General features: G+C 47.5%; 1 protein-coding gene and 1 long non-coding RNA gene across 6 annotated transcripts in view; both read right to left on the bottom strand.

Annotated features, from left to right (window-relative positions):
- The window catches only part of LOC308463145, a 795,191-nt gene that overhangs the window by 607,749 nt on the left and 172,001 nt on the right, over nt 1-15,441 (bottom strand). The gene's annotated exons all lie outside the window — the stretch shown is intronic.
- Nucleotides 1-15,441, bottom strand: part of ELFN1 (extracellular leucine rich repeat and fibronectin type III domain containing 1) — a 247,742-nt gene that overhangs the window by 89,986 nt on the left and 142,315 nt on the right. For all 5 annotated transcript variants that reach the window (XM_080981026.1, XM_080981027.1, XM_080981028.1 and 2 more), the window contains exon 3: nt 9,873-10,038. The gene's annotated coding sequence lies outside the window, so the exon portion shown is untranslated. The remainder of the gene's footprint in view (nt 1-9,872; nt 10,039-15,441) is intronic.

Below are 15,441 nucleotides of genomic sequence, written 5' to 3' on the forward strand. Positions count from 1 at the left end.
AGGGGCGCAGGAACTGTAGCCGATGGAGGAACCTAGCTCTAATTGATTTCTCATAGCCTTCATTGGCGTTTACTTCATTGACCATAGAGTGGATTTCCTTCTGTTTGCTCGTTCGACCTCAAACGACGGCAGGGACTCTTGCTCTGAATGATTTCCACCTTCCTTTTCTACTGAAGAAGAGTTTGGATTTGATATCCCGCTTTATCACTACCCTAAGGAGTCTCAAAGCAGCTTACATTCTCCTTTCCTTTCCTCCCTTCCCTTCCCAAACACTCTGTGAGGTGAGTGGGGCTGAGAGATTTCAGAAAAGTGTGACTGGCCCAAGGTCACCCAGCAGCTGCATGTGGAGGAGCGAGGAAGCGAACCCGGTTCCCCAGATTACGAGACTACCGCTCTTAACCACTACACCACACTGGCTCTCACTAATACTGCAAAAACACACCTCCTTAACATGCACACGCTCCACAGAAATGGGTACACAAATTGCTTTGCAATGTATATATTTGCATATTCATTGATGTGTAATGCTGAGGAAGAACCTCTTCACCCTAGCTCTGCAAACTTGAGGTGCATATTTTTAGGACGCACCCTATGTTTGTAATCTTGAGTTGTTTTATGCTTTTTTTTTAATAATTGTGTCTTAATATTAATGATGTTTTTAAATTGCTGTAACCAGCTCTGGGAGCTTAGGGTGAATTCTAATAATGATGATGATAATAGTAATAATAATTGCTGCTCTCCTAACCGGTGCCTCACTGGTTCTCATTTTTCTAAAGGGCTTTTCGTTGACTTGGTTATTCATTGCTAGAGGAAGGCTCTATGCACTAGGGCTACAACTCTAACCATGTTTTCTCAGAAGTAAATCCTACTGGATTCAATAAGGCTTACTCCCAAGTAAATGGAGTTGGGACTGCAGTCTCATGCCTCTTCTGACAGTAAATAAAACAAAAAGAAAAAACAGTGAAATTTGTACTGTTCGTTTCACAAGGAAATTAGAGCATTATGTTTCAGCAGAAACATGCATACAATCATTTTCTGGGGGGAAATGTGCACTTATGAAATAATGTGTTGAAATGGCATATGGTGGGAGTATTTCATACAGTCCAGGACACAAAGAATAAGATATCGTCAGGATGCTAAATTGCCCCTCCCTAGTGCCTGTGTGAGGGCAAAGAGACAGGATGACAAGTTTATACCAAACTGTGAAATCAAGCTACCTTTATAAGCTGAAGTCCTAACCACATTCACATGAGAGCAAGTCCCACTAAATTAAATGGGACTTCTTTCTAAGCAGACATGGTTAGAATTGCAGCAGTGCATAGCTTTGTGATGGGCCATCAGGCACCTCCTTAAGGGTGGCAGTGTGGTGTAGTGGTTAAGAGTGGTAGACTCGTAATCTGGGGAACTGGGTTCGTGTCCCCGCTCCTCCACATGCAGCTGCTGGGTGACCTTGGGCTAGTCACACTTCTTTGAAGTCTCTCAGCCCCACTCACCTCACAGAGTGACTGTTGTGGGGAGGAAGGGAAAGGAGAATGTTAGCCGCTTTGAGACTCCTTAAAGGGAGTGAAAGGCGGGATATCAAATCCAAACTCATAATGTGCCACAAAACTGTGCTGTTTTTGCTGCTGCAGACTAGCAGGGCATTCAACAGCTTTGAAAGGGAACGTGCAGAAAAGACAACTGATTTATGAATATCTGTTGATGGCTGAGACTGCACATGAGCTGTGCACTGTGAGATACGTATTTGTTAAAAATACATCTATTTCTGCATTTGCAGACAATGAAACAGGGGGAAAGATTTGTGCAAAATAAACCAATTGCAGCAGAATGAAAAGCACCAGATGAAAGTGCAAAGGAATGTTGGAACAGACTGAGGCATGTTCATCCATCCTTAATTGACATACAACCAAACTGACACAAAAAAGGGCTAATGGAGGAAGAGATTTGGCTCCGTTCATGTTTTTCGATGAACCCTTTGACGCAGCTGGGTTGAATGTGCAGGGTGACAGGAAACAAGAGAGCTTCCCATTTCTCATCAAATGCAACCAATTTAATCTTCAGCTCACAACAATTTGCTGGTGTGACATGTCAACTCACCAAGTGTGTGTTTCGTCTGTCCAACAAAAACTTACAAGGCTTTTTCTTCTGCCACCATCCGTCATTCCAAATTAAGTTGCACGCTTTGCAGCCTGCAAAATTAATGTCATCAACAAGGGCTTGGATCTTCTCAATGGGCACAGTTTACTCAATCAGCAGAACTTCGGGTTTTGTGGTTGTGGAATTAGGAGGGGAAGTTGCACAACGGCAAGGCATGCTTGGTCCATGTGGGACGCAGCTTTACGCCTCTCGTTACATGTTGCCAAATATGCAAATGCTGCACCTGGCATGGATTAATTCCTTCCTGATGCTCACGAGGAATCATCAGCTTATGGCCGGCAGCTCTGATTATTCTTATCTGAGCCTGCATAACAGTAACTACACCTTGGGCAACAAATCCTTTGCAGGCCTCTTTACAGTCAAGCTATAGTTAGCCAGCTCTCTGCATCAGTGGAGTCCATATACTGGCTGGGCTGACTGTTACAGGGTTGCCGGGTCAAGAAATCCCCAGATCTTGGGATTTCAGGGACCAAACCTCAGATCTAGGGACAGCTCCTGGTGATGTCATGGGGTGGACCCCAGGAATATCACAGGAGTTGGGCCCTGGAATTTCTATGCAATAATTTGCAGAGATGGAGGTTAATTGGGAGAGGGAAAGAAGGAGAGGAGGAGAGCGGCCCCTGCCAAAAAGTCTTTGCAATAATTTGCAAAGATGGACGTTCACTGGAAGGGGCAAAGAAGGACAGGAGGAGGGCAGACTGCTCCCCCACTGGATGATCTATGTAATAATTTTCAGGGACGGAGGTTAATTGGGAGGGAGCAGAGGAAGGCACACCCCTCCAGAAAGTCTATGTGATAATTTGAACCTGGGTACTGCTGTGCTGAAGCTTTCAAGTTGCACACATAGTCTTCTTAACTTATATTTTAAAGGTGTTCTCTCACCCACCTAGAGATTCAAGTCCTCCTACTCCCTGGGGGGCACAAGGCAAACACCGATACTTCAGGCCAGCCCTACGTAGCTTCTGCAACGTGGAAGCCTCCTTTTCCTTCAGACCACCCCCAGGGACCATATTAAGTTTGAGAGGGGTGAGTCTGAATCACTACCAAATCCTGAACCCCTTCCAAACCTGTGATGCTGTGAGGTTAGAATCTATAATAGGAAACCTGCCAGACCAGTTTCTTAAGGCAACGGCCTTAGCTCACCAATTGGGTGCTGCCATTTACATCAGTAAGAGATTGCCCCGTTTCCAAGGAGACAAATGCAATAACCCCCACCCCCACCTCATCAGAAGCAGTATCACCTTGTAAGGGAGAAGAACAAAAGCCAGAGTTTTGGGGGGGTGCGAGTTTTGGCTGATGCCAGAAGCTGGAGACATAGAGGCTTGTCTTGCTCTGTGCTAAACCCAAGAGCTGTGATTCAGTGCCTCCCTGGAAACTTAATGGGGAAGCAAAATCTTTTGGTGTGTTGTTCGTGCCGTGAGCCCCTCCATCCTGTGCTCAGGGGTGGAGGAAGGGGGGACGGTGGGGGTGGTCCGCCCCGGGTGTCACCACTGAGGGGGTGACAAAATGCCAGGCGGCACTCACCGTGGGGCCTGCAATGCGCCTAAGCCACACGTCTCTCCTAGGAGTGACGCGGTGGCTTGGGCACCCACTGGTCCACCCGCCACCTCCCAGTGTGGTGCCAGTGTGGTGTAGTGGTTAAGACCGGTAGACTCATAATCTGGTGAACCAGGTTCACGTCTCCGCTCCTCCACATGCAGCTGCTGGGTGACTATGGGTTAGTCACACTTCTTTGAAGTCTCTCAGCCCCACTCACCTCACAGAGTGTTTCCCCTACAGCTGAGGGGAAAAAGAAGAAGAGTTTGGATTTGATATCCCATTTATCATTACCCGAAGGAGTCTCAAAGCGACTATCATTCTCCTTTCCCTTCCTCCCCCACAACAAACACCCACAGGTGGCTGGCCCTGTCCCTAGGCGCTCGATTGGCTTGCTCTGCCACTGCCTGTGCTCAGGTTGTATATATGTGTAAATAAAACCATATATCCTAAAGACACCACCGTCTCCATTGACCTTCATGCCAAGGAAACCAAACTCTGTGTAAAGCGCAGGGACCCTGGAGTCTCTCGCTGCTCAGAGATTGGGGTGGCAATACCTCCCAATACGTTGGAAGAGTATGAGCATCAAAGGCACACTGCAAATACAGTGGGACCTCGGTTTTTGAACGTAATCCGTTCCGGAAGTCCGTTCGAGTTCCGAAACGTTTGAAAACCGAAAACTGAAAGCGGAAGCCTCAAAACGGAAAACTCAAAACAGAAGCCATCTTTCCTGTTCGACTTCCGAGGTGCGTTTGAAAACCAAGGCACTTACGCCTGGGTTTTCAGTGTTCAAATTCCGAAACGTTCAACTACGACTATGGAGGCGTTCGAAAGCTGAGGTACCACTGAATATTTTGAACAAATAAGCGGGGGGTGGGGGTGCTGTTCTTTTCCTCAAAGGGAGATTTTGTGAGCAGCTAGCCACTCTTGATTTCTTGGCCCAGCAGGACTGACTGTTTCCCGGCAGAAAAGAGGAGGAGGAGGAGGAGGAGGAGGAGGAGGAGGAGGAGGAGGAGGAGGATGGTGGAGGAAACAGATGAGCCTGGTGCCATTCATCATAATTAACAATTGTGCTATGAGTGAAATGAATCCATTTCTTCTCTTTGCACATGCCTGTCCAAAAAGACAGATCCCAAAACTGCTCCACTTAATAATTGTCAAAACACACGCCGCCGCCCCACCCCCCCAGCACCATTCGTCATGCCGAGACACAGCTCGGATCTCCTGGTTGTCACAAGATCTATTTTACATCCACTGGTAACTCAATGATAGACTCTTGCAGCACTCAATTGAAGGAGCCCTGTGGGAATCTTTCATCTCAACGTCGGTGAGATGCAGGCACATAAACGCAGATAACAAAACCGTCTTTTGTCCTTTACATCCTGGACTGGCTTGTCTTGACGCTGAAGCCTACAATTCGCCGTCAGGTCCCGCCTTCATCTAGAGAAGACGACAGACTTTCTCTGCCGTCTCTTGTCAGTCTGAAGGTGCTACGAAGGAAGTGACTTCTGGAGCCCTGTGAGGTGTGCTGACTGCCCTGCCTTGATAATAGGCCACAAAGTTTCTGCCTCAAAACCCAGTTGAGGAAGCCAATTGATTGCATGAATTTTAATCAATTGATTAAGCCATCACATTTGCATATATTTGCACGAGAGTGAAAACAGCCGTCCTGAAGGGAAAAAACAGGCTTAAGATCAGAGGCAGAGAAGCCATTCTCAGCCCAAGAATTGCATCCTTCCAAGAGCAAACTTATGGGAGCAGCGTGCTGGTGGGGGAAGGGGCCAGAGGCAAAATTGGCATAGCAACAGATGTGACTCTTGCCTTGGTATGGAAGGCTATGTTCCAACCACGCAGAAGTCAGTGGTTTCTACACATTAAACACACACACACCTTTGTTCAAGCAAGCAAGAGAGGATCACAGCTCAAGGCCACAGTAAAAAGGTAAAGGGACCCCTGACCATTAGGTCCAGTCGTGGCCGACTCTGAGGTTGCGGCGCTCATCTTGCTTTACTGGCCAAGGGAGCCAGTGTACAGCTTCCGGGTCATGTGGCCAGCATGACTAAGCCGCTTCTGGCGAACCAGAGCAGCGCACGAAAATGCCGTTTACCTTCCCGCCGGAGCGGTGCCTATTTATCTACTTTACTTCGACGTGCTTTTGAACTGCTAGGTGGGCAGGAGCAGGGACCGAGCAACGGGAGCTCACCCCGTAGTGGGGATTCGAACCGCCGACCTTCTGATTGGGAAGTCCTAGGCTCTGTGGTTTAACCCACAGCACACAGAGGCGTAGCAAGATGGGGGCAGTGGAGGCGGCTCGCCTCGGGTGCCATCTTTGAGGGGGGTGACATCGCTGTGGGTGGCGCCCCCCCAGGACGCTCCCTGCCACTGGCACACACCCTTGGGATGTGCATTGACACCGACATACCCCCCCTGGGATGCACGCTGGCACACACCCCAGGATACACACCGCCACTAGCTCCTCCTCTGGCCATTCCTATGGGCGCTGCGTGGTGCACCCCATCCTTAGCCCCTATGGGCGCATCACCCCAGGTGCCCAAGAGGCTTCCTTCGCCACTGCAGGTAAATGCACTCAAGGAAGTTCAGGTCCCATGTAGGGCATTGCCTGGGGACAGCCTCAAGGTAGCTCCTTCTTGCACTATTTGCTTGTAGCGCTGGGCGAATACTCTGCACATTAGTCACGATTTCATGCCCTAAACATCATCCAAGATTCACTATGTTCTGTATGTTCTGGTTTTATAGTTTATTAATAGTAATAAACAGCCGATGAGTCTCAAGCTCTCATTATTAGGCACTTCCCCCACATATGAAGACAGGTTCCGTTAGTGGACAAGACCAAGAGGGGGTTGAATGGTCAAGAAGGTGATTTCTGCATGTGCTGTAGAGGGAAGGGAGGGGCAGATGGGGCTCGTCCACCTGGGAAGATCACCCATCAGGGAGAAGGAGAACTCTGATCCTAACCATCCTCTGCCTTGCAGGGTATCGTTTGGAGAACAAAGGGGCCAAGGAGTAAACCCTACACGAATCCAGAGTGGAATCCCTAAGATGATTGGATGGCGCCTTGGGCGGCTCTTTCCAGCAACTCCTGCAGCCCAGCTGGTGCCAAATGTTTTGCTCTGTTTTCCTTTGGACCAAATCAGTGAGGCTGGGGGGGGGGGGTTGTTGTCTGGGCAGCCCAGGACCTCCATGCACACTGCCCAGGCTTGCACCCTGGAGAGGTCACTACAGAGCTGCTTGCCCAGTAGTTTGACTTCACCTCTGGAGGCACACTCCACTGCCTCTCAAGAGAGATGGATGCCAGCAACAACAACAACAACTATTATTATTATTATTATTACCCTTCAGCCAGGGCAAGTTGCATTAAATATATAAACAAAAAAACTGTTTAAAGCAAATTAAAATCATAAAATTTAGCTGGATCTTTAAAATATACACCTTCTGTGTCCAAAGCCAGGATAATAATAATAATAATAATAATACCCCACCCATCTGGCTGAGTTTCCCCAGCCACTCTGGGGTTAAAAACAATACAGCATTAAATATTAAAAACTTCCCTAAACAGGGCTGCCTTCAGATGTCTTTTAAAGATAAGATAGCTGCTTATTTCCTTCACATCTGAAGGGAGGGCATTCCACAGGGCGGGTGCCACTACCAAGAAGGCCCTCTGTCTGGTTCCCTGTAACCTCACTTCTCGCAATGAGGGAACTGCCAGAAGACCATCTGCACTGGACTTCAGTGTCAGGGCTGAACAATGGGGGTGGAGACACTCCTTCAGGTATACAGGGCCGAGGATAAAGAGGCGCGTCTTCGGCTTACTCCAGAAACTGCATAATGAAGGTGCCCGACACACCTCTGTAAGGAGGGAACTTCACATTTAGGGGCCACCACAGAGAATGCCCTCTCTCAGGCTGCCCACCCTGAGCCTCTGACGGAAGAGGAACCCCCGAGAGGGCACCTCTGGCAATCTCAGCACCCAAGAGGGTCTGTAGGGAAGAAGACTGTACTTAAGAGATTTGGGGCCTGAGTCATCAAGGCTTTAAACACTAATGTGAGCACCTTGAATTGGGCCAGGAAATGTTCAGACAACCAGTGCAGCTGTTTTGAAATAAGGGTTATACGAGCTCTAAATGGAACCCCAGCCAGAAAGCCGGCGTTTTAACGATTTTACTGCACACCATCTTGATTGCTTGTATGAGGTGGCTGTTTATAAATGTTCTCATTAAAAAGTTAATACAAATTTGCTTTCTGTCCTTTTTTTCTAGGACAGAGGCAATGGAGATGACGAACAATTGCTTTGGGAACATGGTTGTGGTCTTTGAACCTAGTATTTTCCCCCTCAAAAGACAGATTCCTGAACAAAGCTTCACTGCAATTCAGCCGTTATCCTTCTAAAACCCAAAATGCTCTAGCAAAGCGAAAACTACTCCCTCCTTAAAAAAAAAAAAAGTACCATCCTTGCATTCCTGAGGAGTAATGGAAATAATCGCTTTATCCAGTGGTGCCACTGCCTAGAGGATTTTGTTTCCACTAAAATGGTCCTCTTTGTCCTTATGAAAAGCATATTTTGAATAACAACGGTACGAAAAAATTGCAGACTGCCAGAAAGAGACACACTTGACTCTGTACATCCATTCAAAAGTTCTCTCCCTTTCTCTCTCCCCCCTCCCCCCGGCCAAGTTCTTCTTTTCCTTTCCGACAGCGGAAGCATGAAACCCCGCACAATGGTCACGAGGAAAGGAGTCGTCCCTAGGCCTTAAGACACAACACGTCGCTTTAGCAGGGAACTGCGCTAGAGTGTACGCCAGTCTTAGGGCGCAGAATTATCATTGGCGATATTGCATGGCCCGGAAAAGGGTGGCAAGCTGTTTCCAATGGAAGAGTCGTGCATGAGCCTTGCAATTCAAGATGGGACTGAAGATTTCACAGCAAAGGTGCCCATGAACTACCACATTTCCAGTACTTCTCCGTGTATAGTGGTACCTCGGGTTACAAACGCTTCGGGTTATAAACTCCGCTAACCCGGAAGTAGTACCTTGGGTTGCAAACTTTGCCCCAGATGAAAACAGAAATTGTGCGCCAGCGACGTGGCAGAAGTCGGAGGCCCCATTAGCGAAAGCGCGGCTCAGGTTAAGAATGGTTTTGGGTTAAGAACGGACCTCCGTAACAAATTAAGTTCGTAACCCGAGGTACCACTGTATAAGACTAGGGCTTTTTTACTGAAAAATAATGTTTAAAATTGTGAGTCGTCTTATACAATGGGTAGTGCCCAGGGGTGCCGTGGGATTGGTTGATGCCGGACGCCAGAGATGTTTGGCAGCGTGTTATTGGTGTCTGCGGTAGGGGTGGTGTTGATTGGGTGTTGCTGCGGCAACTGGGCGGGCAATCAGCTGCTTCTGCCGGTGAGAGGACAGACATTAGGAGGCGCCCCCCCTTTAAAAAAAGCTCAACAACTGTGCAATCCACAGAAAAGCTGAACAACTCTGGGCAATCTCTCCCCCCCCCATTTTCTTAATTTTTAGTCCCCCAAAACAAGGGGCGTCTTATACATGGGGGCGTGTTATACATGGAAAAGTAAGGTAAGTCTAAAGGACATTGACTCATTTAAAGGATCACAGTCTCTAAGCCAAGGATGGCAGTGGCTGATGGGAATTGGAGCCCAATAATAATCTGGAAGCCCTAGAGGCAGTGGGTTCGGATTTTATTTCAGGGCTATTTCACCCACACAGGTTGACCTCCTGACGCTGGCAAAAGCTAGGAATGACTCGCCTTGTGTGACAGAACTGCCACCTTGCCCTTGGGTTCGTTTAAGGAACACGTTGTACGCATTTTTGCCATTTAGAGCAACAGATCACCAGCCGAACAGTCGCAACACAGATTTCCCAGTACCAGCAACAACAACAACAAACCCCAGATCATGCCTCGACGGCTGTCTATATCTCCAGACGTATGTTGAGACGCAAACTGCCGTTTCCATTCTGAACCATTGTCAAAGGCCATTTGTATTCCCCGTCTGGGAAGACAAAACAAACAGACCTCCCAGCGCTGTGTGCGAGTTCCTTTCAACGTGTTTTATCAGAAAAAGCTTCTCTCCCTCCCCTGCCTCTGACTGAGCTTTGCGTCTCACGCCTCTCCCCATAGACTTGACTGAAAAGGTCACCTCTTACCTTGGTGCTGGAGACTCTGACATCCGAAAGCAGCCGCCAAATGGATGTTCCCCAGCGGAAGTCATGGATTTTGCCTTCTCATCATCTGTGTGTTGCTGGCAGGCACAATGGACTCAGGGTTTCTGAAGGTCTTGGAAGGACCGGGTCACCAAAGGTGGCCTTTGAACTGCAAAAAAGGAACAGAGACCAAAGAGAGAAGGTTAACATCTGGTCAAGGGAGGGAGGGGAAAAAAGACCTGTGGAAATAGCAGACCTGACATTTCAAACAGACGGTCGATCCGAAGGACAATGGTCAAGAGTGTACTCCATTGCCAGCAACATCAAAGCCCACATGAATGGTTTTGTCTGGTCAGCTGAACCAGGTGGGGGTAGCTGATGGGTCTCAAACCCTTGGTGAGTTAGAGACTTCTCCCTACATGCGAAGACAGGATCTAGCGGATTAAGCAGATGAGACTAACAGTGGGTCCAATGGTAAAGAAGGCGGTTTCTGCACATGTTGTGTAGAGGGAGGTGAGGGGCAGATGGGGCTCATAAACTTGGGAAGATAGCCCATCTAAGAGAAGGAAAACTCTGATCCTAAACCTCTGCAGCCTTGTGGGGTATCTTTGATAGAAGCAAAAGGCTAAGGGTAGGCAACCTAAGGTCCGGGGGCCGGATGCGGCCCAATCGCCTTCTCAATCCGGCCTGCAAACAGTCTGGGAATCAGCGTGTTTTTACATGAGTAGAATGTGTCCTTTTATTGAAAATGCATCTCTGGGTTATTTGTGGGGCATAGGAATTCATTCATTCCCCCCCACCAAAAAAAAGTCCAGCCCACCACATGGTCTGAGGGACGGTGGACAGCTGAAAAAGGTTGCTGACCCCTGGAGTAAACCCTACACAAATCTGGAGCCAAGTCCCTAAGGAGGTTGGATGGTGCCTTGTACTCTTCCTACCGGCAACTCCTCCACCAGTCTGGTGCCAAACGTCTTGCTCTGCCTTCCTTTGGACCCCATCAGTGAGGCCAAGAGGGGGGTCTTGTCATCTGGGTGGCCCAGGATCTTCAGACACACTGCCCAGGCTTGCGCCCCAGGAAGGTTACTTCGCTGCTGCTAACACAGTGGTTTGACTTCACCCTAGTAGACACACCCCATTGTCTTTCTAGACCAGTGTTCCCCAAACTTGGGTCTCCAGCTGTTTTTGGACTACGACTCCCATCATCCCTAGCTAGCAGGACCAGTGGTCAAGGGTAATGGGAACTGTAGTCCAAAAACAGCTGGAGAACCAAGTTTGGGAAACACTTCTCTAGACAGACATAAACCAACAACAACTAGGTATACATGTGTATATTAGGTATACATGTATACAGTGCACACAAGTTAGAGTGCACACTGAAACGCTAACGAAATTTTGTGAGGACTCTTATGAAAAATGTGTGATCTTATGCAGAAGCGTCCACCCCTGGAGTCTACATGTAGATATCATTAGCATTTCCTTTGTTCTGCAATGACAAACTGGGAGGGGGGACCCAGCCCCCTCCTCAAATGCATTTCAAAAGGAAGATATAGCCATTTTGGTATGCAGGTGCCCTTCACATCTGGCATACTCTGTGTGAATTTTGCACTCAGATACCTCCATCTTGGTGTGGCCTTAACCCTCCTGCACATTAGGCAATTTTATTATCTTCAAAATCCATATCTACACATTTCAGATGTATTGGGCAAAAATCCTATTAAGGACAACAAGATTAGAAAAGGCCATTATAATCTAGTGCTGGATGGTTCCACAAAGAGAGTAATATGCAGCCCCCAAGGTGAATGCCAGAGAAGATGGAGAGACCAAAAGGATGGGGGTCAGCACATCAAAGGAGGCAGGTCGGGGGCTGGAGAGACGTTAATGAGTCCGCGAGCAAATATTAACAAAGAGAATGTCGGCTTGAGAACATCTCTCGGGCAGTTCGCAAGGTATCTGGAGGGAGAATGGCTACAGCATAATCAATCAGATAGATGGGTTCCTCAAGGTTTCATGGGAAAGTGAGAGATGCTCAGAATGAGGTCTGACATCTGTGCTAGAAAGAGAAGAACACACGGCAACAATTCCTTAGGGAAAACCAAGGTGCAGCCAGGTGACAGTGAGATAATTCAGACACCTGACTGCTGGCTCAATTGTAAGATGGTAATTAGGATCCAGTTGAAAGTACTCATAGGTGTTGTTGAGGTGTTGGCTTTCTGGTAAACATCTCAAGCAGGTCCAATAAACTCCTCCCTTATGGCTTTTTCTAGACCTTTGTTTGCTTTTTATTTGCCTTGCCCTTGCTTGTCCTCACTGTCCATTCCTCTCGCTTGCCTCCAGTGACTTCTGATTGGCTAGGCTGCATGTGATCCTTGATTGGGCTGCACCACCCATGGGGAAGCCTTGGGGGGAAATGGCACTGAAGCCAACTCCTAAATATTTTTGTCCCCTCAAGAGAACTACACCTGGGGGATTGGGGGTCTTGGAGGGAGAGTGTTTTTAGCGCCAGATTTAGGGTGGCGCTGTGGGTTATACCACAGAGCCTAGGACTTGCCGATCAGAAGGTCGGCGGTTCGAATCCCCGCGACGGGGTGAGCTCCCGTTGCTCGGTTCCTGCTCCTGCCAACCTAGCAGTTTGAAAGCACACCAGTGCAAGTAGATAAATAGGTACCGCTCCGGCAGGAAGGTAAATGGCGTTTTCGTGTGCTGCTCTGGTTCGTCAGAAGCAGCTTAGTCATGCTGGCCACATGACAGGAAGCTGTATGCCGGCTCCCTCAGCCAATAAGATGAATGCCGCAACCCCAGAGTCGGCCACGACTGGACCTAATGGTCAGGGGTCCCTTTACCTTTTTAGGCAGCTGAGGGGCTGCAAAATTGGGAAGCTTCATAACTGAGAAGCTTCATTTGGGGGTGCCAATTTTTGGCTTCTCACAGGGTGCCATCTTTTGAAAGATTACCAAAGTACGCCCATGGTGTTTGGGGTACAGGGGAGGGCTGGAAGACTGGGAAGTCCAGAGTTCTTCAACGGCTCAGATTTTAACTTGAGCTGGGAAAGAATTCCCAAGGCAAGCTTTGCAAGCCCCCAGAGCCTGTAAGAACGAGCCCAAATTTGGAAAGCTTCACTGGCACCTCTATTAGACATATAAAACCCCTTAAATTGGCAATTAATTGCACGTAACCAACAGATTAGAGCTTAATGGGGCTAATGGGCAGGGAGGAAAAAAATGGAGGGGTCCTGGGATTTTTTAAAAAGCAGGGAGAAGACAAAATGACAGAATAAACTATAGAGAAGTAATCAAAGACTGACAGGTTAGGTTCCTCTCCCCTGAAATAGCATCATCCATAAGGTGGAGGAGAACCTCCAGGCAGTGGTCTTTGGGGTGATGACGGGGGAGGGATGAGGAGCATTCCCCTGTTTTAAACTCTGAAATGTTGGAGGTGGATCATTGCCTTTCATTGCCTGGACTATGCAGAATTAGATAAATAACAGGAAAGATTCGAAACCTGCGGGACCAGAAATTCTTAGAAGACTGGAGTAAATATTTGAACTATTTGAAAAGCAATTGTAATAAACAGATTACGCGAGTAGGACTGCGAGAAGTTCTGTAAGGAGGATTATGTGAAATATTGCAAGGAGGACTATGATGAGAATTATTAGTTAATGATAATTAAAAGTAATAGAGAAATTAAGAAGTGCAGGATAAGTGATAAAGAACGGAAAATCTTCAGAGGTTGTTGATGGAAGTCTAAAATATTGTATAAGATAAGGAGTTATGTTAAATGATTGTTTGAAATGTTATGTTAAAAAATTAATAAAAATGTGTGTGTGTGTATATATATAACCCTTTCATTGCCAGGGAGCAGAGGAGCCTTGCCCCGCTTTACTTTTCTGACCCTAAATGTGGCATTGTGTCCTGTTTGACAGAGGGCAGTCCTGTGTCTGAAGGGCTGTTCAGCAGACAGAAATACCATCCAGCTCACCAGATTGGGGAAGACTGTGACCAGGTGAGCTGCGCACCTGCTCTCTCTCAATGGTACACCAAAGAAATCCCCCTGTGTTGCAAAACAGAACCCTCTTTCAATTGTAGCAATCCCTTCTCAAGTGTGCCCCTAACTGCATATATCAGAATATGGGTCATGGGTTCAAGCCCCACATGGGGGAAAAGATTCCTGCCTTGCAAGGGGTTGGACTAGATGAGCCTTGTGACCCCCTTCCCACTCTACAATTCTATGATTCTATGTGTCTATGATTCATACAATTATATGATTCTTTTGTCATTTCTTGGGCCAGTCCATTGGCATCGAACCTGTTTTTAGAAAGATACACAGGGAGCGTGATTTGAGTGTCTGGTCAGGGGTTGGGGATTGTGGATTTCTTAAAGTCTCCCCCCATTCTGTGATGCCTGCATTGCAGTGGGTTGGACTAGATGACCCTTTGGCTCCCCTCTGTCTCTACAATGCTTTCTCCCACAATAATCCAAGCACCAGGTGGAGGTTTTGCGTGTGAGCCAGACTCAGTGCTTTTTTCCTGATGGGACGCATACCCCTAAACATTTTGTGAATCTCTATACTTTTGTCCATTTACTGTACAGTGGTACCTCAGGTTAAGAACTTAATTCATTCCGGAGGTCTGTTCTTAACCAGAAACTGTTCTTAACCTGAAGCACCACTTTAGCTAATGGGGCCTCCTGCTGCTGCAGCGCAGCTGGAGCACAATTTCTGTTCTCATCCTGAAGCAAAGTTCTTAACCCGAGGTACTATTTCTGGGTTAGTGGAGTCTGTAACCTGAAGCGCCTGTAACCCGAGGTACCACTGTATTTATTTCCCCCGATTTGAACTATAAAATGGTGATTTTCTTGAGTCAAAATGAGAGTACCCCTAAACATATTTTTTTTTAGAAAAAAAAGCACTGCCCGGATTAATCTGAAAATGTAGTTCAAAAATGGTGTGGATAGAAGCAGAAGCATTTTGGGGAAGGGGTGCTTTAATGGGGTGATCTTTAACGATGGCTTGCCAGCCCTCGGCTAAAATTCATCTGGTGCACGACAGAGACTTTCTGCATTCATATGGCTTCTCTCTCAGCCCCGCCTGACAATAGCCTCAGCCTCATAAGTCTCGAACGGAGGTTGAGAGATGCGCCCGATAAAGATTTTGCTTCTGGAATGCAATTCCGCTGCAGAGGAGGCAGCCGGGATAGATCGCAGCACATTCATCCATCACCGCAGGAGCCCGTGCGGTAATAACAGATGTTAAAAGCTGCCAAACTTCTTTCTGTCACTAAACTAAAGAGACGTATAATCCCCGAAGCACAAAGGGAGCACATCTGATGAGCACAAAGTAATTTTTACATTCACTTTCCCTGAACTTAACCACACTTTGCTAAAAGGTATCACACTGCCGTCTGAACAATAGCGCCGAACCGGGCAATCAGCGCTGAATGAATAATTTGAAAACCAAAGCGCCGTTTTGGATTGAACCAGTTCCCTGACACATTCCGATCTGACTTTCTTCTTTTCTTTTTGGGTCGCTGCTGCTGCTGCTGTTACTAGCAAAGCATCTGCAATTTTTATCTCTTCCA

The sequence above is a fragment of the Podarcis pityusensis genome (genome assembly GCF_964106645.2).
Source record: "Podarcis pityusensis genome assembly, chromosome: 14".
Taxonomy (NCBI): Eukaryota; Metazoa; Chordata; class Lepidosauria; order Squamata; family Lacertidae; genus Podarcis; species Podarcis pityusensis.